The sequence below is a fragment of the Dipodomys merriami genome, unplaced genomic scaffold (genome assembly GCF_024711535.1).
Source record: "Dipodomys merriami isolate MVZ:Mamm:240054 unplaced genomic scaffold, mDipMer1.0.p SCAF_216, whole genome shotgun sequence".
NCBI classification, from domain to species: domain Eukaryota; kingdom Metazoa; phylum Chordata; class Mammalia; order Rodentia; family Heteromyidae; genus Dipodomys; species Dipodomys merriami.
This window is the reverse complement of record NW_027203560.1, coordinates 1090198-1113543: the sequence shown is the minus strand read 5'-3', so window position 1 is coordinate 1113543 and position 23346 is coordinate 1090198. Positions and strand designations below refer to the sequence as shown.

Genomic DNA, 23346 nt, shown 5'->3' with positions numbered 1-23346 from the left:
GTGACTGAATTTAATATAAATTTAGAAGTATGACCATTCAAAAATATAAAAAGATATTATTTATTTCATTATATAACACAAAACAGAAAGTAAATGTTGTTTAGATGATTTTTTAAAACACAGTCTCTCAGGTGCTGGGAGGGTGGTTCAGTGTAGAGTGCTTGCCTTGCATGCATGAGGTCCTGGGTTTGATTCCTCAGCACCACATAAGCAGAAAAAGATGGAAGAGGTGCTGTGACTCAAGTAGTACCACTAGCCTTGAGCTGAAGAGCTGAGAGACAGCACCCAGGACCCAGAGTTCAAGCCGCAAAACCAACAAAAACAAAACAAAACACAGTTCTCTCACTTTTGTGTGCTCAACATTGTAACACTAGTGCTTCAGTCTAGGGCTAAGATGTTAGCTGTGGACATTTATCAACACTCCTGATTCAGATTCTAATTGATAAAATTTTAATCAATATTTTGTTCTTATTAATTTTGCTCTTTGTAAATTCACATATACCTATAATAAACACTGTGGCCATCCCAATAACATTCTCAAAGTACTTCCTAATGATGACTTACAAAAAGTTGTTTTATATTACAACAAGGAAAACAATGCTACAAATAAGGAAAACCAATATATAAATATTAATGATTAATAAAATAAAAAATTCAATTACCACTGTTTCCAGTATTTGAAATGTACTACATATTCGATTTATTATCATATTGCTGTACATTTAAAACTGCCTAAGTCTATGATGTTCAACAAGAATTTTATAGGCTATGAGTAGCCTTTAAAGATTATTATTATTATTATTAAGATTATTATTTATGGTTCATCTCATCATTTGTATATGGCTTATACCATCATTTGTTCCTCACTAACATATAAAGTAAAGAAGCCTTTAAATTTAAACAGAAACTGTGCAGTTAATGTCTTAAATCTGCTTCTTTACACAAACACTTTGCAACTTCTCATTAGTAAAGTTTCTATAAACTCTGAAATGTACATATTTAGTAGTATGTACCATGAATCTAAAATGCTTTATGAAAAAGTCTTACAACCTGCTAAATAGTCTTAATTTTGGCATATATTAGCAAATTCCCAAAATTAAACATATTTAAAACATTAAAACTTTTAACAAAACTTAACACTTTCTATAGTGTTCATTATGGCAAGTTCCTTGTACAGAATAATTGAATTCCTCCTCCTACACATCTGTTGAACAACAAATATCTGGAATTATTTTGTTTTTGACATGTCAAACTTGACTTTATTCTTAAATGTGTTCTTATGTAAGAAATACATGGTTCTAAAATTTCACGACAATTCTTTTGAATTTAATTTTTGTGGAATTGTCTAGTTTAAGAAAATCAATTACACTTTATGTATAAAAAATGTTCTGTGCTCAATTCAGTAGCACATACACTAACATTGGAACAATAAAGAGAAGAATAGCCCCTGACTGAGGATGACACTCAACTTCGTGAAGCATTCTAGATTTTTTAAAAGAACAGATGCTAGAGGGGATGTGGACAGAAGGGAACCTTAATGCATTGTTGTTGGGAGTTTAAACTTGTTCGAAGACTTTGGAAAGTAGTATGGCGGTTCCTCAAAAGACTACAATAGAGCGCCCCTAATTCCCAGCAATCCCATTTTGGGCATTCACCCAAATGATCACAAACAAGAACATACTAAAACTACCAGCAAAACTATGTTCATTGCAGCATTATTTACCAAAGCTAAGATACAGAACCAAACCCGAGGCCCCACAGTAAATGAATGGAACAAGAAAATGTGTGTGTGTGTGTGTGTGTGTGTGTGTGTGTGTGTGTGTGTGTGTGTGTGTGTGTGTGTATGTGTGTACTGGTGTGTGTACTGGAATTCTATGCCTCCATCAGAAAGAATGACATCACCCAGTTTGTTAGGAAATGGAAAGACATGGAAAAAATTATATTAAGTGAATTAAGCCAGCCCAAAGAAGTGAAGTAAGCCAGGCCCAAAGAAAGATAGGTCCCATGGTTTCCTTAATTGCAATAACTAGTATGTGTCTGCTGCAAGCAGAAAACATCATATAAGTTGATGTTAGGCAAAATGAACCCCAAGATAAGGATTCAAATGGTTTTTAATTCTTGCGATTGTTTCTAAGATATTTATAAGATGAATTCTTTGTTGCTTTGTATGTTCCTCCTGCAAGCTAAAGCCCCTGTTTTCACTGTATTTGATGTTGGTATATTTTGTGCACTGGAAGGGAAACACAAATCATTTAAAAAGGGATGCAGGTGGACCCATTGCAACAATGAGATGAACAAGTCGTTATGTCAAAAAATGATTTGGGCCGGGTGTTAAGGGATGTGGACAGTGGGGGGGGGGGCTGGGGTGGTGGAGGGGTTGGTGGGTGTAGGGGGTGGGAGATGGGCAGGGATGGGAAGGGGAAACAAAGGAGGAGCAAGTGGACCCATTGCAACAATGAGATGTACAAGTTATTATGTCATAAAATGAACTTTACAACTTTGGGGGGAGGAGGACAAGGTGGGGAAAGTGGTGGAGTGTGGGAAGAGTTGGGAAGGGGAAACAAAGGGGAGGCAACAATGCTTGATAAGAAATGTACTCGTTTTCTTGCCCATGTAATTGTAACTCCTCTGTCAGTATTCTCACAATAAAAAAAATGTACTCAATAACTCACGCATGTAATTGTAACCCCTCTGTATGGCATTTTCACAATAAAAAAAAAGAAACATAGGGCCTGTGGTATCCCTTATTTGCAATAACTAATGCATATCTGGGATAAGCAAAGAAGGTATGGTAAGGCGAAAAAAAGGAGTAGGCAACAATGCTTGATAAGAAATGTACTCATTACATTTTCCATGTAATTGTAACTCCTCAGTATGGTATTTTCACAATTAATAAAAAAGGTCAAAAGCATGTGCATATGACTAGATAAGATGATGTTAAGGTAAATGAACCCCATGATAAGGACACAAGTGGTTTTTTATTTCTTCCTGTGGTTTCTAATATATTTAAAATGTACGATGTGATTTTTTGTATGTGCATCCCCCACAGTTAAACCCCTGTTTTCACTGTATCTGATGTTGGTGCACCTCCATCTTGTATATACACTTCTCTAATTTGGGGATGGAAAGGGAAAAAACAAAACGGTTAAATAAGGTTACAGTATGACCCATTGCAACAATGTGACGCACAAGACAGTTTGTTGAAAAACGAACTTTACAATTTAGGAGGGTAGGGAAGGGGAGTGTACTTGTGGGGGTGGGAAGGAAGGGATGGCAGGGAAAAACAAAGGAGGAGGTAACAATGCTTGATAGGAAATGAACTATTACTTTTTCGTGTAACTGTAACCACTCTGTACAGTATTTTACAATAAAAAATATAAAAATGTTATGGGATGGAAGAGAATATTTCCCCTATTTTACCCGTATAATATCATTAACAAAGAAATTAATGCAAAACACTGATATGCAGATATTTTGAATAAATGTGTGTTTGTGTATGTATGTGTATGTGCATGCCTGCGCATTTTCATTCTCAGAGTTTGAATTCAGTGCGTCAAGGTCCCGCTAGGCCATTCTTCTCTAGATTGATGAGCTACTATATAAGCTACATCTCCATTCTTGGCTCTTTGCTAGTTCATTCATTTTTTTAATATTTTTATTATTTTTTATTGTGAACATACTGTACAGAGGGGTTACAATTACATGGGCAAGATAATGAGTACATTTCTTATCAAGCATTGAACCCTCCTCCTTTGTTTACCCTTCACATCCCTTCCCAGCCTCCCCCCACCCCCCATCCCATCCTCCCCCCCACACCAAAGTTGTAAAGTTCGTTTTCGACATGACAACTTGTACTTCTCATTGTTTCAACGTGTCCACCTGTATCCTTAAACAACTGGTTTTTCCTCTTCTCCTCCACAAATTATACTGACATCAAATATAGTGAAAGCAGGGGTTATACTGTGGGGGAGGGATATACAAAGCAATAAAGAAATAATTTTATAAATGCGTTAGAAAAAAATTCATGAAAGAAAAATCATTTAAATACATATGTAAGGGTTCATTTTCCTAACATCACATTATCTGACCTTTTCTGCTTGACTCATACATATACTAGATATTGCAAATAAGGGAAACCATGGGACCTATGTTTCTTTGGGCTTGGCTTACTTCACTTAATATAATTTTTTCCAAGCCTTTCCATTTCCTAACGAATGGGGCAATGTCATTCTTTCTGATGGAGGCATAGAATTCCATTGTAATTTTTTAAAAATAATCTCATGAATATTTTCTGTCCTGATTCGCTTCTAATGGTTATCCACAGATCTCAGGTTCCTGAGCAGATACCCGAGTAGACAGGATTAAAGGTGTGACCAACCAGCACAAGGCTTTCAGAATAATTTAAAAAGTAGAAGAAAATTTACTTCATGGAGGCTTGTTTACCATCTCCCACTTTTAAAGCATTTTGGAGTGATTTTATGTGAATTTATTTCATTTTTGGATTCTTAAAAGACAGTAAGTGATGGTATTTAAAAGTTTTAATCTTTTTTTTTTTAATTGGTCATGCGGCATGAACTCTGGGCTTGGGTGCTCTCCCTGCGCCTTTCAGCTGAAGGTGAGTGCTCTACCTCTTGAGGCACAGTGCCACTTCTGCTTTCCTAGTTGTTTAGTGGAGATAAGAGTCTCACAGACTTTCCAGCCTGGGCTTGCTTTGAAGCGCATTCCTCAGATCTCAGCTTCCTTTGTAGCCAGGATTATAAGTGTGAGCCTCCAGCTACCAGCTAGTTTTAGTACTGTTTTTTTTTGGGGGGGGTCCGGTCGTGGGGCCTGAACTCTGGGCCTGGGCACTGTCCCTCAGCTCTTCAGCTCAAGGCTAGTGCTCTACCACTTGAGCCACAGCGCCACTTCCGCCTTTTTTTCTTTTTTGCTTATGTGGTGCTGAGGAATCGAACCCAGGGCCTCATGCATGCAAGGCAAGCGCTCTACCACTGAGCCACCTTCCCAGACCTTTAGTACTTTTTAAAATGCATACTGGAAATGTGCTACAGAAGAAATTTGGCTCTCTTTAGACCTAAATTTATGAGCTCAGCTCTGAGCATGATAACCCAATGTCACCAACATTGTGTTGAAGAGAAAATGTGACAGAAAACAATTACCGTGGGAAATAATTGCTATGCTATTATTTCTTGGACAGCATGAATATTGAGTTGAAAGAGTAAGGGAATGGAGAGGATTTTACCTACTTTTTTATTGCTTACTTTTTGAAATTTTGAATCATTTCTTTCCCCACTGTGTGTATTTGGGCCATGCACTTAGTGCCTTTAATTACAATATTTCCTAACACTAAAATGTTAATAATATTAGAATTATAGCAAGTGTTTTCTTTTTTTTTTTTTTTTTTTTTTTTGTCGGTCGTGGGGCTTGAACTCTGGGCCTGGGCGCTGTCCTTCAGCTCTTCAGCTCAAGGTGAGCGCTCTACCACTTGAGCTACAGCGCCACTTCCGGTTTTCTGGTGGTTTATTGGAGATAGGAGTCTCACGGTCTCTCCTGCCCGGGCTGGCTTTGAACCGCGATCCTCAGATCTCAGCCTCCTGAGTAGCTAGGATTACAGGCGTGAGCCACCAGCGCCCGGCAGCAAGTGTTTTCTTCAGAATTAAGAGAAAAAAAACTTGTGAAATACTTAACATAAACTGCTAGGAATAACAATTACAATTACATGGGCAAGATAATGAGTATATTTCTTATCAAGCATTGATGCCTCCTTTGCTTCTTGTTCCCATCCCTTCCCATCTCCCTCCACACTCCTCATCCCATCAACTCTCCCTCCCCACCAAAGATGTAAATTTCATTTTTCGACATAAGGATTTGTACATCTCATTTTTACAATGAGTCACCTGCATCCCTATTTAAATGATTTGTTTTTTCCTTTCCTCTCCACAAGTTATACCAACAACAAATACAGTGAAAGCATGGGTTATACCATGGGGGATGGACATACAAATCAACAAAGAAATAATCTTATAAATGTTTGAAACAATTGCAATAAAGAAAAAAATCAATTGAATCCTTATCTTGGGGTTCATTTCACCTAACATCAACTTATCTGACCTTTTCTGCTTGTCTCAGACATATAATAGTTTTTCCAAATAAGGGAAACCATGGGACCTATTACCTATGTTTTTTTGGGCCTGGCTTAATTCACTTAATATAATTTTTTCTAAGTCTTTCCATTTCCTAACAAATGGGGCAATGTCATTCTTTCTGATGGAGGCATAGAATTCCATTGTGTGTGTGTGTGTGTGTGTATATATATATATATATATATATATATATATATATATATATATCACATTTTCTTTGTCCTTTCATCTAGTGAGGGACATCTGGGTTTGTTTCATATTTTAGCCATGATAAATAATGCTTCAATAAACATAGTTGTGCTGGTAATGGACAAGGGTCTCATATCTAAAATATACATGGAACCCAAAAAAACTAAATCCCCCAACGACAAATCCTCAAAGAAACAACTGTCCAATAAATAAGTGAGCTTAAGACTTAAAGAGAAACTTTTCTGAAGAGGAAATAAGTATGGCCAATAGACACATGAAGAAATGCTCAACCTCTCTACCCATAAAAGAAATGCAAATCAAAACAACATTGAGATACCATATCACCCCAGTTAGAATGGCTATAATCATGAACTCTAAAAACAACAGATGCTGGTGGGGATGTGGACAGAATGGAACCTTAATGCATTATTGTTGGGAGTGTAAACTTGTTCAACAGCTTTGGAAAGTAGTATGGAGTTTCCTCCAAAGACTCCACATAGAACTCCTCTATGATCCAACAATACCACTTTGGGGCATTTACCCAAATTGTCACAAACTAGCCAGCAGTTTTTTTTTAAAAAATACTAAATAGAATGCAATCAGTATTACAAAAGCCATTACATGTAATGAGAAACCAGAAGGAATGTTGTCTATTGACCATGCTCTGCTTCAAAGTCAGCCAGGTGGATAACTTCTCATGCTGTAAATCAAACTGGTTTTATTATGTCTTGACAGTATAAAAACATCAGGGACAGAATAATGAAGGAATGTTGTAGACTGAGGTGAAGTCCATATTAAAATGTGCAAAACTGATGAAAACGTAAAAGTCTCTGAGTAGTATATTGTGTTTTACATCATTTAAGTTAAATTGCAAAAATAGGGAAGACCTAGAGGAATGAATTCTCTTTTTGATAGCCAATCAAAGGTCCTTAGAAAATTGAACTCTTTCCTCATTCTTGTACAGGCATCATCAGATGAGAGGAACTCTATTGTTTCTGTGCTTCTTTCCATTTATACTTCAGTTTGAAATCTGAACTACATGAGACTGAAAGAAACCTAGAAAAATTAGACACGCAGGCTTTGGAAAGAGCCATGAACGAAAAATAAATAAAATACATATAGCCTTGTAAAAGGTCTAACTAAATTTATTTATATAGTCTTAAGTGTAAACAAAAAATGATTTAAATAATATAATATTATTGAAAATTGAAAAATGTTAGGAGTTGCTTAATTTTTTTCTTTCTACTATATTGAATTAAGTATTGATTTTGTATAGAGAGATTAAAGATGAGATTAACAAGAAACCATTAAAAATGGACAAAAGTTCTGAATAGACACGTTTTCCAAAAAGTCCTGAAAAGCGCCAGTGTGTTTACAAAGTTGTGTTTAATACCACTTCTATGCTAGGTTAATGCTTTGTGAACAGAAGTCATTATAGAAATGCAATTGAAAATTACTATGATACTACTTCATAACTATAACAACTCTTATCAAAAAAATCAAAGGAACCAGGTGTGGTTAAAAGGCTTGTAATTCCAAGCATTTAGCAGTTTAGAGTAAGAGGATTTGGGTCTAAGGCCAGGCTGGGGTTCTGCACATTGTAAAAACCTGCCCTTAAAAAACACAAAATGTAATAATGTTGGTGAGAGTGTGAGAAAAGGAAATTTTCTACACTCTTGTTCAAAATACAGGTTAGTATTCTCATTGTAGAAAGTAATTTGCAGTTTTCTAAAGAAATGCAAAGTTGAAATACCATCTGACACACCAATCATTTGATTATTTCTCTCTGGGTAACTGGAAAATATATGTGTAGTTGTTCGTTATTCACATTGTTCACAACAGCTGCCCAGATATAAATAGAAGTTAAGTGTTCAACAACAGACTAATAAAACAACTGTGGTGCATGCACAAATATATTTTTCTGTTTCATCTTTAAAATAGCAAGAGATTTCTCCAATTAGGCATAGCTTACAATGACCTGAAAAATGTATTCTAAATGAAGAAAAATGTTGTCTTCTGATACCTGTAATACTACGCGTGCGCGCACGCGCGCACACACACACACACACACACACACACACACACACCAACCTCAATCATTATGAGATAATTTTTTTTAAAGTAAAGCAAACTGGAATTGCTGGGGCATTTAGGTCACAATGTAGAAGATAGTAAATATACAGGATGACCAAGTATACAATTTGATGTACAACATGAGGATACAGAGGACAATACTGGCATAAGATAGGAATGAAGCTAAATGAGTAGGAGTTGTTCTTCCTAGTAGGGGCTGCTCTTTTAGATGTTCTTCCTTCAGTAAAGGATGACATGAACGTAATTCTTTAAATATACCTGCCTGTTTGCAGAAATAACAAACAAGGTAGCAATAATGTTGTATGCTCAACATAGAACAAAATGTCAAATTTAAATACATGAGATTATCCTAGATGTAAACTAATAATTCCAAATAAGGGAAACCATGGGACCTATGTTTCTTTAAGTCTGGCTTACATAACTTAATATGATTTTTTTCCCAAGATCTTCCATATCAGTACAAATCAGGTGGTATCATTCTTTCTGATGGAAGCATAGTATTCCGTGTGTGTGTGTGTGTGTGTGTGTGTGTGTGTGTGTGTGTGTGTGTGTGTGTGTGACATTCTCTTGATCCATTGATCTACTGAGGAGTGTCTGGGTTTATTCCTTAGCCTAGCTATCATAAATAATACTGTGATAAACATAATTGTTCTGGTAGCTTTAGTGTGATCTTGTTTGTGATCACTTGGGTAAATGCCAAGAAGTGCAATTACTGTGTAATAGGGGAGCATTATTGTGTACATCAAGGATAATCTTAGTAGATGAGAAGAATAGCTCAATAGCTATGTACATATGAGGGTGTATGGTGATTCCAAGGGAAATGATCTCCAAGATATGTTATTTCTTGTTGTTCTAAATGTAATATGTGATTTCTTTTTATCCTTTTGTGTTTTCCACGCCTATGGTTTATCCTCTGTAGTAACTGTATTTGATTTTGATACCCTGGATATTGTAAATATGTTGATCCGAACTAGTTAAGGGCAAGGGAAAAAGCAAAATGGTGAGACAAAGGACAAAAGGGGGAACTTATGCAACAGTGATACTCACAAGACAATACGTTGGAAATAGTCTTGGGGGGCATTGGGATGAAAGAGGGAGAAAAATGTGCGAAGGGATAACAAGTTATAAAAGAAATGAATTCATTATCTTACTTATGTAACTATAACCCCTCTGTACATTAACTTGACAATAAAATTTAAATATAAAACATAAAATACATGATAACAAGCAGCAATACAGGAGATGTGAGCGGGGAAATACTGTACTATACAAAGAAGAGTAAAACAGCTGTGGAGAGCAGTAATTTGACTTTAACATAGGAAGTAATAAACTAGGATGCAGATTTTCAGCCTCATGTCAGTCACTAAAAAGGGAAAACAAAATGTACAATCAGTAAACCAATAGAGATAAAATAGAAAACTAAACAATTAAGGTGAAGAGATAACTTGGACCAAGAATAAAAAATGACACAATTAGTAAACAAATAACAAGCTGGTAAGTTATAAAATGTTACTAATAATTCTAGTAATGTTTTCTTAACCTCACAACTTGTTGGAACTATACTTCAAATCACAGTTTAATAGTATATCATTTTAAAATTAGGTTACTTCTTATTGATTTCTTAATATTGAATGTTTAATATATAATTTTAATTTCAGTAGCTATAGAATAGAAAGTGAAACTAAGTTCAATAATATATAGCATGAATTGTAAAATTGAGAAGCATTAGAATTTAAATGAATGACATAATTATTGTTTCATTTCTGTGAATTAATGTAATAATTCAAAGTGTTTTCTACACTTCACACTCATCTTAACATCAAATAATAAATTATTGCACATGACTTGGTATTAGGTGGAAGGGTTCAGCACTGTGGTAATATTCACACCACACAGTACATCAGAGTTTGGCTCCTCTCATCTAGCTTAAATTGTGGAAATTTGATTTCTACATGCATAGTAAATTCTTGCCAAGGTGACATCTATAAAATTATAAACAATTATGTATATGAGGAGTGTTTCTGATGATACTTAAAAGTCACATTCATTAATTAAATTTTATTGTTTTCTACCAAATAAATATTTATAGAGAGACTGAGTTTCTGAGTTGAGGATTATGTTATATCCCTGCCATTGTTTCTATTGTTGGATTTATTTTTTCCATAAAGGTAAACTGAATGTTTATTCTATCAATATTTTGCCAATTGTTTAATCCCAAGTTTAAATTATCCATGTTTGATGTAATGAAAATAAGAACAGATATAAAAAAGATAAATCAGTGTGTAGTAGATAAGTATTTTCACCTTTATTTTGATAGTTGGTCCTCTTTTACACTACAGAATATTATAAGGGAAATGTGCTCAAGGCTGACCACAACTGCAGAATATTATGGTTTGGTCTATCATAAAAGAAGGAAGGAAGGGGTACCTTCTTTCCAAAAGTCGGCTCCCAGGGATGTGATCTGTTTTATGTTGTTGACTTGGAAATGAACATTTTTCACAGTCAACCTTGAAAAGCCATCTTGATAGACCATTTTTTAAGTGGTTACATTGGATTATCCATGGCTTTGCAAGGATGCCGGATTGCCTCATTTTGAGACAATTAAAACAGGAATTTATTCAGCTGTTCTTAGTATCTTTAGGAAAAAACCCATTGACTCTAGGCCTGGGGATGAAAGGGGTCCAGAGAAGCTACTACCTTGAATAGTGATCCTAGGCCTCTAAAAACAAAACAAAACACAAGTCCAGTAGGAACAGCAACTCAGGGCAACTATCACAGCCTACATGAAGTCAGGCAAAATACGGAAGCTGAGAGTCATTTATCTGATAACTAATATATTTTTATGAGGTAGACTGAAATAAGACTTCAGAGAGAGGGTCAAAAGACTGATCAGAGAGACTAAAATTGGTCACACGAAGATTGGAAAATACACTTCCTTGTACAGCAAATAAATCTTAGAAAGCCTGTGCATATAAGAACAAGACAGCAGACCAAATTCCAGATATGTGCATTCTCTTAGAGGTCAGCTTAATGAATTATCAATGGAAATCTTTGCATTCTTAAATATTTGACCACATGTAGGAGAAGGCCAATTGCTGAAGAGAAAGAAAACGTCATCACTCAGTTACGAGGTCCAATATCACATTAGGAAGGAATCAAGCACAGATTTGTAATAAAAAGAGAAAAAATATTCCAAATGAGGGTTTCATTTGTTTTGATGTGCTGATTTATGTGCTAGCAAATACCATACAATTGATCCATTCCCACAGCTGAGTTGATATTTACTGCAGTATTCCCACATGAAGGAAAAGAGAAAATTTACAAATGTCTGATGAAATGGAGTTGAGAGTGAAGTGTTCTAATAGTGATATGTGAGGTTTCGACATAGATGAAGAGGGGGATTTTCTTTTTTAAAAATCCCCCATTTTTAGCCTGGTGCCAGAGGCTCACAGTTGTAATCCTAGCTACTCAGGAAGCTGAGAACTGAGGACTGCTTTTCAAAGCCAGCCTGGCAGGACAGTCCCTGAGACTCTTATCTCCATTTGAGTTGAAGAGCTCAGAGACAGTACACAAGCCCAGACTTAAAGCCCCTCGACCAAGACCAAAAAAATCTCCCTTTTTTTGGACTGCCTACATCTTTTCCTAACATTCAACAAAGAAGCCATTTTATCACTCACAACATTTAAATCCTGTCCTAGCTACTGCAAATACAATGGTTTGTTATCTTATGTCAAAAAGTTCATATTTTCGGGATCAAATACCAACAGTGGTAACATATTTTTCCAGTCCTTGAACTCTAGGCCCAGGCCCTGAATATGGTTATGCTTGTAGCGTTAATGTGAGCTTGTTTATTTATTAGATTACTGCCCATGAGGGGAATTACGAGGTCATAAGAGAGATCTGTTTAGTCTTTTGAGGAAACTCCATACTGCATTCCAGAGGAGTGGAACAAGTTTAACTTCCCACCAACAGTGTAATAGAATTCCCAATTGGAGACGGGTGCTGGTGGCTCACGCTTGTAATCCTTACTACTCAGGAGGCTGAGATCTGAGGATCATGGTTCAAAGCCAGCCCAGGGAGGTTCCCAATTGGCTACACCCATGGCAGCATTTGCTCTTATTAGTTTTATTGATAATGGCCATTCTAACTGGGAAGGGGTAGAATCTGTCTTGTTTACTTGTAGATTTGTAGGCACCTTTTAGCTACCATAAATGAATGAATCCATGAAACCTGTATTTTTCTGCGTCTGCATTCCTTTCTTTTAGCATAAATTTCCCAAGCCTTTCATTTTCCTTAAGACTGGTGAAAAGACATCCTTTCTAATGGGTGAATAGAATTCCATTGTGTGTTTGTGTGTGTTTGTGTGTGTGTGTGTGTGTGTGTGTGTGTGTGTGTGTGTGTGTGTGTGTGTGTGTGTGTGTGTGTGTGTGTATGTAAGATGAGTATAGGCCCATGAGTTCATTTCTAAGCCTACTTTTTCTTCTGTAATTCTCTAATTTCATATTAAATTTGGATTGCTTTCTCTACTGTATTGAAGAATATTGTTGGGATTTTGATGGGTAGTGCATTGTCAATTGTTTGGGGGCAGTAGTGCAGTTTTCAAAATGTTATTTGTGAAAGCATTGAAAGATTTTGCATTTCCTTGAATCTCCTTCAATTTCTCTTTTTATATTTTTAAATTTTCACAGTAGAAGTCCTTCACATTTTTGGTTAAATTTATTCGTAGTTTTCTTGTTGTTGTTTTGTTTTGTTTAGATTTGAGTTGATTTTGAGGCTAATACATATGAGGTTGTTTTTTGGATTTCAACCTGAATGTTCCCATTGTTGGTAACAAAGAAAGACTACTGATTCTTGTGGATTTTATACCCTTGCTACATTGCTAAAGGTTAGCAACACCTTTACTAACTTGGGAAGGTAGGTACAGGGTCTGTAAATACAGGATAGTTTCATCTGTACAAAGGGATCGTTTTACTTCTTCCTTATTTGGATCCCCGTTATGTTTCTCTCTTGCCTATTGCTCTTGCTAGAATGTCCACTACTATATGGAAGAGTAGTAGAGAGAGTGGACATCCTTGTTTCATTCCAGAATTTATTTTATTATTTTTTGAGTTTGCAAAATCTGGTTTAATTCAAATTGAGGAGCACACTGTGAAAATACATATGCATAAAAATCTAATAAATGCTAGATAAACAACATATTACTTTACAATAGAATAACCACAAATTTGAAGGCTCAAATTGAGTCTGTCAGTTGTAAATACAATTTTATATTTGGCTCAAATGGCTACTGAATTTCAAATGGTGCCAAGTTCCTCCAAAGCACCTCTTGCCCCCCTCAGCCTTGGGTGGATTTTCACCACAATCTCAGTTGAAATCCCAGTCATCCCTTCAACTCTTGGGGCCAATGGAGTCATTGGTACCCAAACAAAACTGGAGGCCAGGGATTTCCAGTGGCCAAAAGTTATTGCACAGAGAACTCCATTCTAAGCCAGACTCATGGCTAAGAACGTGTGAGATTAGCCCTTTAAACAGTGGTGTAGCATTAACCTGGTTTATGTTAAGAAATAGCTCTCTAGTGAGAATGTACCAATTACTAGTTATCACACCAACAGAAAAAGGCAACATGGGAGCTTCACATTTCACATGAAAGATTAGCATTAACTGGGTCTGGCTTCACTCACTTAGAGTGATTATTTTATTTTAGACCTAAGAGAAAATGAGTTCATAGCAGTCATTTCTTCACATAAAATTTTTGTAGCATTAAAATAGTTTAACGCTAATGATGAGGCCATGCAAGTAAAAAATGTGTGATTCTCCTCTGCCAAAACAGAAACACCCCGTTTCGACTCCTGTCCAGTTTCCAATATATATATATATATATATATATATATATATACATACACCTTTGTTATTGCACATCTTTCACACAAATTGTGTATGTATTTTATATGATATATATTTAAATACACTACACATAAAAAGACTATGGCACTTTACAGAATACATGTTTAACAAAGATCATTCATTATACCACAAATGTTTGAAATGATACAAAACCCTTAAATCATTTAATGTAATATTGTGAATTAAAACACAGGTTTAAAGCATCCACGGACTCCAAGACAAATATTTCTGCTTTAGAGTTTATTGAGAAGCCCAGCTTATCACAAATCTTTAAGCAACAGATGCAAGAAAAATTAATAAGACTTTTCTGGTATTAACAATTGTTTTATTAGAAAAATAGTTGTGGGTCAAGTGGTTTTTAAAGAGCTGTGTAGAAGAGTTTTAGTCTGGACTTCATTCCAGATTTTAATATCTTCATGTGTCCACTGTTAGGTACATTCTTTGTCATACGCATACTCTGTATAATATTGAGGAAAGTTGCATGCATTCCTAGCTTCTCAGACCTTTTAATCATAAAGGGGTATTGGAGCTTATTAAAAGATTTCTAAATCCATATAAAGATCATGTGGTTCTTGTCCCTGCTTCTGCTGATGGTATGTGTTACATTTATTGACAAGTATGTTGAATCCAATTGTATCCTATGATAAATCCTGTTCATTATACCTCAAGCAACACCATTGGTTGTTACTGGAAATAACGGTTACTGGATGTGGAAACTGAGCCCAGGAGAGGAATGGAACATAGAGGAATGACAAAGTTCAAGTTAATATGTGATTTCCTTTTTACTGTACAATAAAACAATCCCAATGCTTGAAGGAAACTCTGTCCCTGACGTTTTCTTTTTTTTTTTAATTTAATTTTATTTTACTTGTGAACATACTGTACAGAGGAGTTACAATTACATGGGCAGGATAATGCGTACATTTCTTACCAAGCATTGCAGTCTCCTCTTGTGTTTACCCTTCACATCCCTTCCCAGCCTCCCCCCTCCCCCCCCAATCCCAATCCTTCTCCTTCCCAACCCTTCCCCCCCCCCCCCCGCACCGACGTTGTAAAGCTCGTTTTGGACATGACAACTTGTACTTCTCATTGTTGCAACAGGTCCACCTGTATCCTTAAACAACTGGTTTTTCCCCATCTCCTCCACATGTTATACTGACATCAAATATAGTGAAAGCAGGGGTTATACTGTGAGGGAGGGACATACAAAGCGACAAAGAGATAATCTTATAAATGCGTTAGAAACACATGCATGAAAGATAAAAACATTAAAATACACATCTAAGGGTTCATTTTCCTGACATCACATTATCTGACCTTTTGCCCTTGACTCATACATATACTAGATATTACAAATAAGGGAAATCATGGCACCTATGTTTCTTTGGGCCTGGCTTACTTCACTTAATATAATTTTTTCCAAGTTTCTCCATTTCCTAACAAATGGGGCAATGTCATTCTTTCTGATGGAGGCATAGAATTCCATTCTGTATATATACCACATTTTCTTGATCCATTCATCTAATGAGGGGCATCTGGGTTGGTTCCATATCTTAGCTATGGTAAATAATGCTGCAATAAACATAGTTGTGCTAGTAGCTTTAGAGTGGTCTTGTTTGTAAACATTTTGGTAAATGCCCAAAAGTGGGATAGCTGGGTCATAGGGGAGTTCTATGTGAAGTCTTTTGAGGAACCCCCATACTGCTTTCCAAAGTGGTTGAACAAGTTTACATTCCCACCAACAATGAAGTAAGGTACCTTTCTGTCCACATCCCCTCCAGCATCTGTTGTTGTTAAAGTCCTTGATTTTTGCCGTTCTAACTGGAGTGAGGTGATATCTCAATGTTGTTTTGATTTGCATTTCTTTTATGGCTAGGGAGGTTGAGCATTTCTTCATGTGTCTATTGGCCATCCTTCTTTCTTCTTCAGAGAAGTTCCTCTTTAAGTCTTTCTCCCACTTATTTATTGGGCAGTTGTTTCTTTGAGGATTTGTTGTTGGGGGGTTTAATTTTTTGAGTTCCAAGTATATTTTAGATATGAGACCCTTGTCCGTTGTATGGCTAGTAAAGATCTTCTCCCAATCCGTGGGATTTCTATCGATCTTGCTATGTCATTTGCCCTGCAGAAGCTCTGCAACTTTATGCAATCCCATTTGTCCAACCTTTCTTTGATTTATTTTGTTTCCAGGTCTCTATTGAGAAATTTTCGGCCTGAGCCAAGGAGACTTATGTTTTCTCCTATTCCATCCTGTAATCTTTTCAGAGTGTCTGCTTTGAGTTCAAGGTCTTTGATTCATTTGGAGTTGATTCTGGTGCAGGGTGATATATAAGGATCTAGCTTAAGTTTTCTACATGTACTTAACCAATTTTGCCAGCACCATTTACTGAAGAGGTTGTCTTTCTTCCATTCTATTGTTTTAGCTCCCTTATCGAAGATTAGATGGCTATAGGTCTGTAGGTTCATTTCTGGGTTTTCAATTCTATTCTATTGGTCCTGAGGTCTGTTCTTATGCCAATACCAAGCTGTTTTGATTACTATGGCTTTATAGTAGAGTTTGAAATTTGGTATTGATATTCCTCCAGCAGTGTTCTTTCCATTGAGTAGTGTTTTTGCTATTCGTGGTCTTTTATTTTTCCATATGAATTTTTGGATTGCCTCTTCTATTTCCTTGGAGAATGAGGTTGCAATTTTGATAGGTATTGCGTTGAATTTGTAGATAGCCTTGGGAAGTATTGCCATTTTCACGATGTTAATCTTTCCAGTCCAGGAGCGTTGTCCCTGACGTTTTCGAGTGTGTTATTTACTCATATAAAACTTTTCTGTAAACTTTTAGTTGAGTATTACAAAAAGAAATAATGTGTTATTTGAAGGCCACCATAGAACAAAAAGAAATAACGTTGTTTTAAAAGTGTTCTACTGCAAAGAAACAAAGACATGGAAATTTTAAAGAGCCTTATGCATGGATATTTCATTCCTGAGATGATCCTTTTGTTGCAGGAGTCAGTTATCAGTTACTTAGTATGCTCCTGAGTTCTCCTTAGCAGTAAGGATTCCAAAAAGCAGGATCCAGTGAGTATGGTCAACAAAAGGAGCCCCTTCTCTTAAAGGAGTATTATTTTAAGGAGGGTCCCAAAGAAATATCTTTGTTGCTTTTGTTTGCTTGTTTGTTTAGTTTTTTGCTGGTTGTGGGGCTTGAACCCAGAGGCTGGACCCTGTTCCTGAACAGTTGCCTTTCCTGTCCACCTACCCCACCTACCCCTACTATTGAGCCAAAACTCCATTTCTAGATTTTGGGTGTTTAGTTAGAGATGAGTTTGACAGAATCTTCTGCCTGGGTTGACTTTGAACTAAGCTAGTAAGAAAGCTATGTGATATCAACTGTATAGACTTCTCTTTTGAAATAAGAAATATTAGATGAAGTTTATTGTAAAGCTAATATTTGACAATTTTTAAAAGAATAGATTATGTCCAGCAAAAAAGTCATAACTTAAATAATTCAGCAAAAGTAGGTACACTGAATCATTTTGGAATTATTTTTTCTCCTTGGAAAGATTATTGAACTTGTCGTTCCTTTTGTGGAAACTTAAAGTCACATTTCACTTTTTTTGTTGGTCGTGGGGATTGAACTCTGATCCTGGGCATTATTCCTCGGCTCTTCAACTCCAGTTGAGCACTCTACCACTTTAGCTCCAGCACCACTTCTGGGATTCTGGTGGTTAATTGAAGAAAAGGGTTTCATGGACTTTCCTGACCAGGCTGGTTTTGAACCACAATCCTCTAGTCTCAAGCTCCTGAGTAGCTAGCATTACAGGGGTGAACCATCAGCACCTGGCTCATATTTGCATTTATGTGCACTTAATGACACTATGTAGACAAAGTATGGAAATTTGAACCAAATGATGACAATGCAGCTTTTCAGAAAAATTGAGGTAGCAATAAATATGTCCTCCTTTTCCATGTTGTTACATTAATGACTCATGGGACCCTTACATTAGCATCCTCTGCCATCTGTATAGGTGTATTTAGTATCAGGAAATGTTCATAGAGAAAAATAGAAAGACTGAGATTTTTAGAAAGCAAAGGAGATTGAGTAGGAAAGAACAGCACAGAAGGAGATACATTTATCACACAGATATTAAGAACTAGCCTAAGAGATTTAGTCTACTAAAGGCAAATAGGAATAAGCTTAGTTGATAACTAGTTCTTCAATAACCAAAAATGGTTCTCAAGAACAGTTTCTGGTACACCTTAGTTACTATCATTTATTCCTTCCATCGAGTTATTCCTTCTATTCTGTCACAACTGTTAATTAGCCTCTGCGTTTTTGGTACCATGATTGACCAAAAAGATTTCCAAATGTCATTAGACTATCCTTCTCTCTGTGATTAGCAGTGACCACACAAAATCCTGGCATCAGTTGCTTTGACCTAATGACCAAAACTTTTTTTTCAAAAGAGTATGCTCTTATAAGTAAAGTACATGAATAAAGGACTATTGTTCAGGTATCAGTATGGAAGGAGCAATTATATATTCAAAGTATGGTTTCATTTTGCATTTGCTAACTAAATGGTTTCTTTTTAATTGTGAAAATACTGTACAGAGGAGTTACAATTACATGTGGGCAAGATAAGGAGTACATTTCTTATCAAGTATTGTTGCCTCCTCCTTTATTTCCCCTTCCTATCCCTTACCATCCCTCCCATCTCTACCACCCCCCCCGCCAAAATTGTAAAGTTCATTTTCCAACATAACGACTTGTACTTCTCGTTATTACAATGGGTCCACCTGTATCCCTATTTAAACGATTTTTTTTCCATTCCCCTCCACAAATTATACCAACATTAAATACAGTGAAAGCAGGGGTTATATCATGTGGGGTGGGACATATAAAGCAATAAAGAAATCATCTTATAAATATATTAGAAACAGTCACATGAATGAAAAAATATTTGAATACTTTTTTTTATTGCCAGTCCAGGGGCTTAAACTCAGGGCTAGGGAATTATTCCTGAGCTTTTTTTTTCTCAAGGCTAGCACTCTACCACTTGAGGCACAGCACCACTTCCACTGTTTTTCTGTTTATGTGGTACTAGGGAATTGAACCCAGGGTTTCATGCATGCTAGGCAATCACCGTACCATGAAACCACATTCCCAGAATCCTAAATGAATTTCTTAAGAAGGCATGACATTTTGATTCTGTAACTATGTATCATAATTTTGGCCAGGTGCTAGAAAATGATGTAGAAAACAATTCAATATGAGAAGTCCAGTAAGGCTGGATGGAAAATGAATAACCGTCATGGTCTACGCAGGGTACAGAGGAGCTTATGTCATGGGCTGTTTCAACAGTCTGAGCGAGACAGCTCCTGACCCACAGCCCACCTCCAGAATAAGAGGGCAACCATGGGTTCTAGCCACATGGAGACAATGGGCCATCTCCTCCAGCACACATTCAAGCAGTTCATGTGAGAAAGAGGGAGAAAGAAAGTGAGAAATACACTTAAGCCCTGTGCAGGTGGCTCATAACTCTAATCCCAACTACACAGGAGTCTGAGAAATGAGGATCATGGTTCATAGCCAGCCCGGGAAGGAAAGTCTGTGAGACTTTATCTTTATCTCCAAAGATCCACCAGAAAACTGAAAGTGGTGCTGTGGGCTCAAGTGGTGGAGCACTAGTCTTGAGCTGAGGAGCTCCTGAACAGCATCCAGACCTAGAGTTCAAGCCCCATGACTGACAAGAAGTGGACTTCTCACTACAAAAAGTGGACTGAATAGCACCCATTTAACTAGGGAGCATGGTACAGAAGTCAGGCCTAGCTTCCTGTGAACTTGAGGTCACAAGTAGGTCACCCAGCTTCTCCATGCTTTGTTTTCCCCAGTTGCAAAACTCAACACAGTGAAGGATACCCTTCCTCATGGAGATAGGGTAATGATGAAAGAGAGCCATGTTTTGTTTTATAATCCCACACTGGTTGCCCCATTAATAACAGGGGCCACCTGAACCCTTTCCAGGTATCTTCCTGTCATATGCTCACAGAATTGTCGAGAACATTACCTGAAGGCCACTCCCTCTGTGCCTAGCCATGTTTCAGAGATCTCTCTATATAAATCCCTTGTTTCCTCACAACTGTCCTGTGAAGAGACTGAGTTCCAATGATTGTGGCCCTTCCCAGAGCTTTATCTGTGGTCAAGAATTGGCTGACATGGACTAAGAGTTTGTGATATCCATCTAAACTGATGAATGAGCATGGCTCTACATGTCTACCATCCCAACTACAGAGGACCAGGACTGGTGGAGCATACATGTCACAGATAGGAAGACCGCCTGAGCTCAGCCCAGCCTGAGCATATATTGTTTGTTTCTCAGAAATGCACAAGACAGAAAGGTGGCTCCTCAGAACCAGGGAGAGGAAACAAGCAGGGGGTCATGGTGCTCTCAGAGGGGTTTCTGACCAGAGTTGGGAATGGTGTTGGGGCGGCCACTCACCTGTGCTTGCTGGGAGACGCTGTTGGCAGCTGATCCAGGTAGAGAGAACAGGGATGGCGGTGGCATGACAGACACATAGACCCAGAGCAGAGTACCAGGGGCAGGGACCAGGTCAGGGCCTTAGGCCCACTGAGATTTGAAATCCAGCACCACAGGAAGGGGGGGAGGGGGGTGGGGCATGTCAATTTCCTACTATTCTCTAAAGTTACCTTGAGTCTCTTGCTCACCACTCATCCACCTCTACCTTTCTTAACTGCTGGTAGTGGTATACTAAAAGGTGCTACCAGGTATCATGGAATTTGGGCGTTGCCACCATTCTTGTATCCCATTGGTCAGAAAGAAACATGAAATAATGGGGGTGTGGCTAGAACCCTGTGATGCAATCAGCATGGGCAGGGTCAAGTTGACAGGGGCTCTCCCAGCCCTTTTCCCAGGGAACTCTGTCCCATTCAGTTGGGGACAAGAGGGAGACCACTTTAGCTGGATGGCTGCACAGATTGTTGTTTATGTCTGTTTGTTGCCAGTCGCGAACCTTGAACTCAGGATCTGGGCACAGTCTCTGAGCTGCTTTTGCTCAAGGCTGGCCCTGTACCACTGGAGGCACAGGGCTTCTGGCTTTGTTGGCACTGAAGTTGGACAGGGTCTCAAGGACTTTCCTCCTGAGGGTGACCTTGACCATGATCCTCCCATCACAGCCTTGTAAACGTCAAGGAGGAATGTTGAGAGCCATTGGTGCCTGCCTAATCATTGTTCTTTCTGATGTTCTTGGACAGAACAATGAGTTCCCTATTCTCAGGTTTAAGTGGGGGGAGCTAGAACCCAAAGTTCGAATCCTGGGGCTGCCACCTCCAAATGGCAGGAGATACTAAGACACTCATTCATATCCATATGAATACAAATGGGATGGGATGTATGTCATGATTGAATGGGCAGTTCTTGAATGATTCTAGGATAAAATTATACATAATTATATTATAGGACACTAATCGATTTTATTTAATACTTTATTAAGCATTTAAACAATCACATTCATAAAATGGAGGAATAATGAAATACCTAAGAATTGGGCCTCACATACTATAAAGGTGCCATTTTTCTGCCAAGACTGGGATTTGAACTCATGGTCTGGGTAACACTGTTGTACTGTGTAGGAAGGGGAATCTGGCCTCCTTGAACTCAAGAAATTCAAGTCTGTTCCTTAGGCCTGAAATCGATCCCCACCTATTCATGTACAATTTAAATATATGATTTATATTTATATTTATATACATTCGTTGACTCCATATTGCATTCAGTGTATTTTTTGTTTTATTTATGTATTGACCATTTATTTTACTGATTAGTATGAGACATAGAACATTGGTTACATTGATTACATAGGATATAGGCCTGCATATGTATTCCACTTCATACCTGACACCAGGACATTCACAGAAAAGGAAAACGTGTCAGCATCAGCTTCTTACTCAAGAATTCATTGTTTGGGAGTGCTGGTATCTGAACTCATGGCCTACAGGGCCAAATTCATGAATGGTTGAGTGTGAACACGCCCTCCTGGGGCAAACTGAGCTGACAGGCTGTTCCCAGGACCTGAGATGGAGCCCAGGAGTTAACAAAATATGAACAGATTGACATGCAGATGACAGTATACTAATAACTATATATCTTTATAGAGTGCCAGAGATGTCTATACGTTATTCAGTTATAAGACTACATTCCTACCAATTCTTGGGTATTTATTATGTGTCCATGTAATTAATGTTATTGTTTTTATCCTTACACTATTAATGGAATCAATCAGTGTCATGAAATTATTGTGTTCCTGTAAATAATAATATTCTTTTAATGCTTCATAAATATTAAATAAAATCAATCAGACTCCTGAAAACACTCTGTCTAATTTTATAGGAGCATCATGATTAACTCATTCAACTGTGACATTGACAAAAATCCATTGTTATTCCTATGGATGGGAACCAGTTTCTTAGTATTTCCTGCCACTGGTTGGTCAGGTCCTATGTTGCCACGTGGGCCTATGGCTTCCCTAATAGTCTGCCAACCTTCAGCAATGCAAGGTGAAGTACCCTTTGCAACAGTGTCATTCAGAAATAGGAGGGTCACCATGCAAAGGAAGAAAACGTAAAAAGGCCACATTTTTTCTGTGCATTGTTTTCCCTGAAAGGCCTGATCCCATTAGCAGCTGTGGGTCCAGTGACTACATCCCAGCCTAGAGTGATCAAAGCTAAGGTAGAATTGCCACTACCTGAGTTCAAGCCCTGTGCTTGACAAAAAAAAAAAAAACCATACAAACATACATACATACATACATGCTTGCATGCATGCATACATACATACATACATACATATATACATTAAAAATATTTAAAATATTATGAGGATCCATGGCTTGTAACTCTTGCCATTTTTTCTGCCAGGCCTGGGATTTGAACTCAGGGTCGGGGGAAATCTGCAGCACATTGGGGGATGGGAAGATCACCATGCTGGAAGACAAAAAGAAAAGGCCTGTTCCT

At 37.4% G+C, this 23346-nt stretch overlaps 1 non-coding gene across 1 annotated transcript; it reads left to right on the top strand.

Moving 5' to 3' along the window:
- Positions 1-1390: 1390 nt before the first annotated feature.
- Positions 1391-1492, top strand: LOC138834483 (U6 spliceosomal RNA). Its single transcript, XR_011374137.1, has one exon. It is a non-coding gene; the product is annotated as a U6 spliceosomal RNA (small nuclear RNA).
- Positions 1493-23346: the final 21854 nt, after the last annotated feature.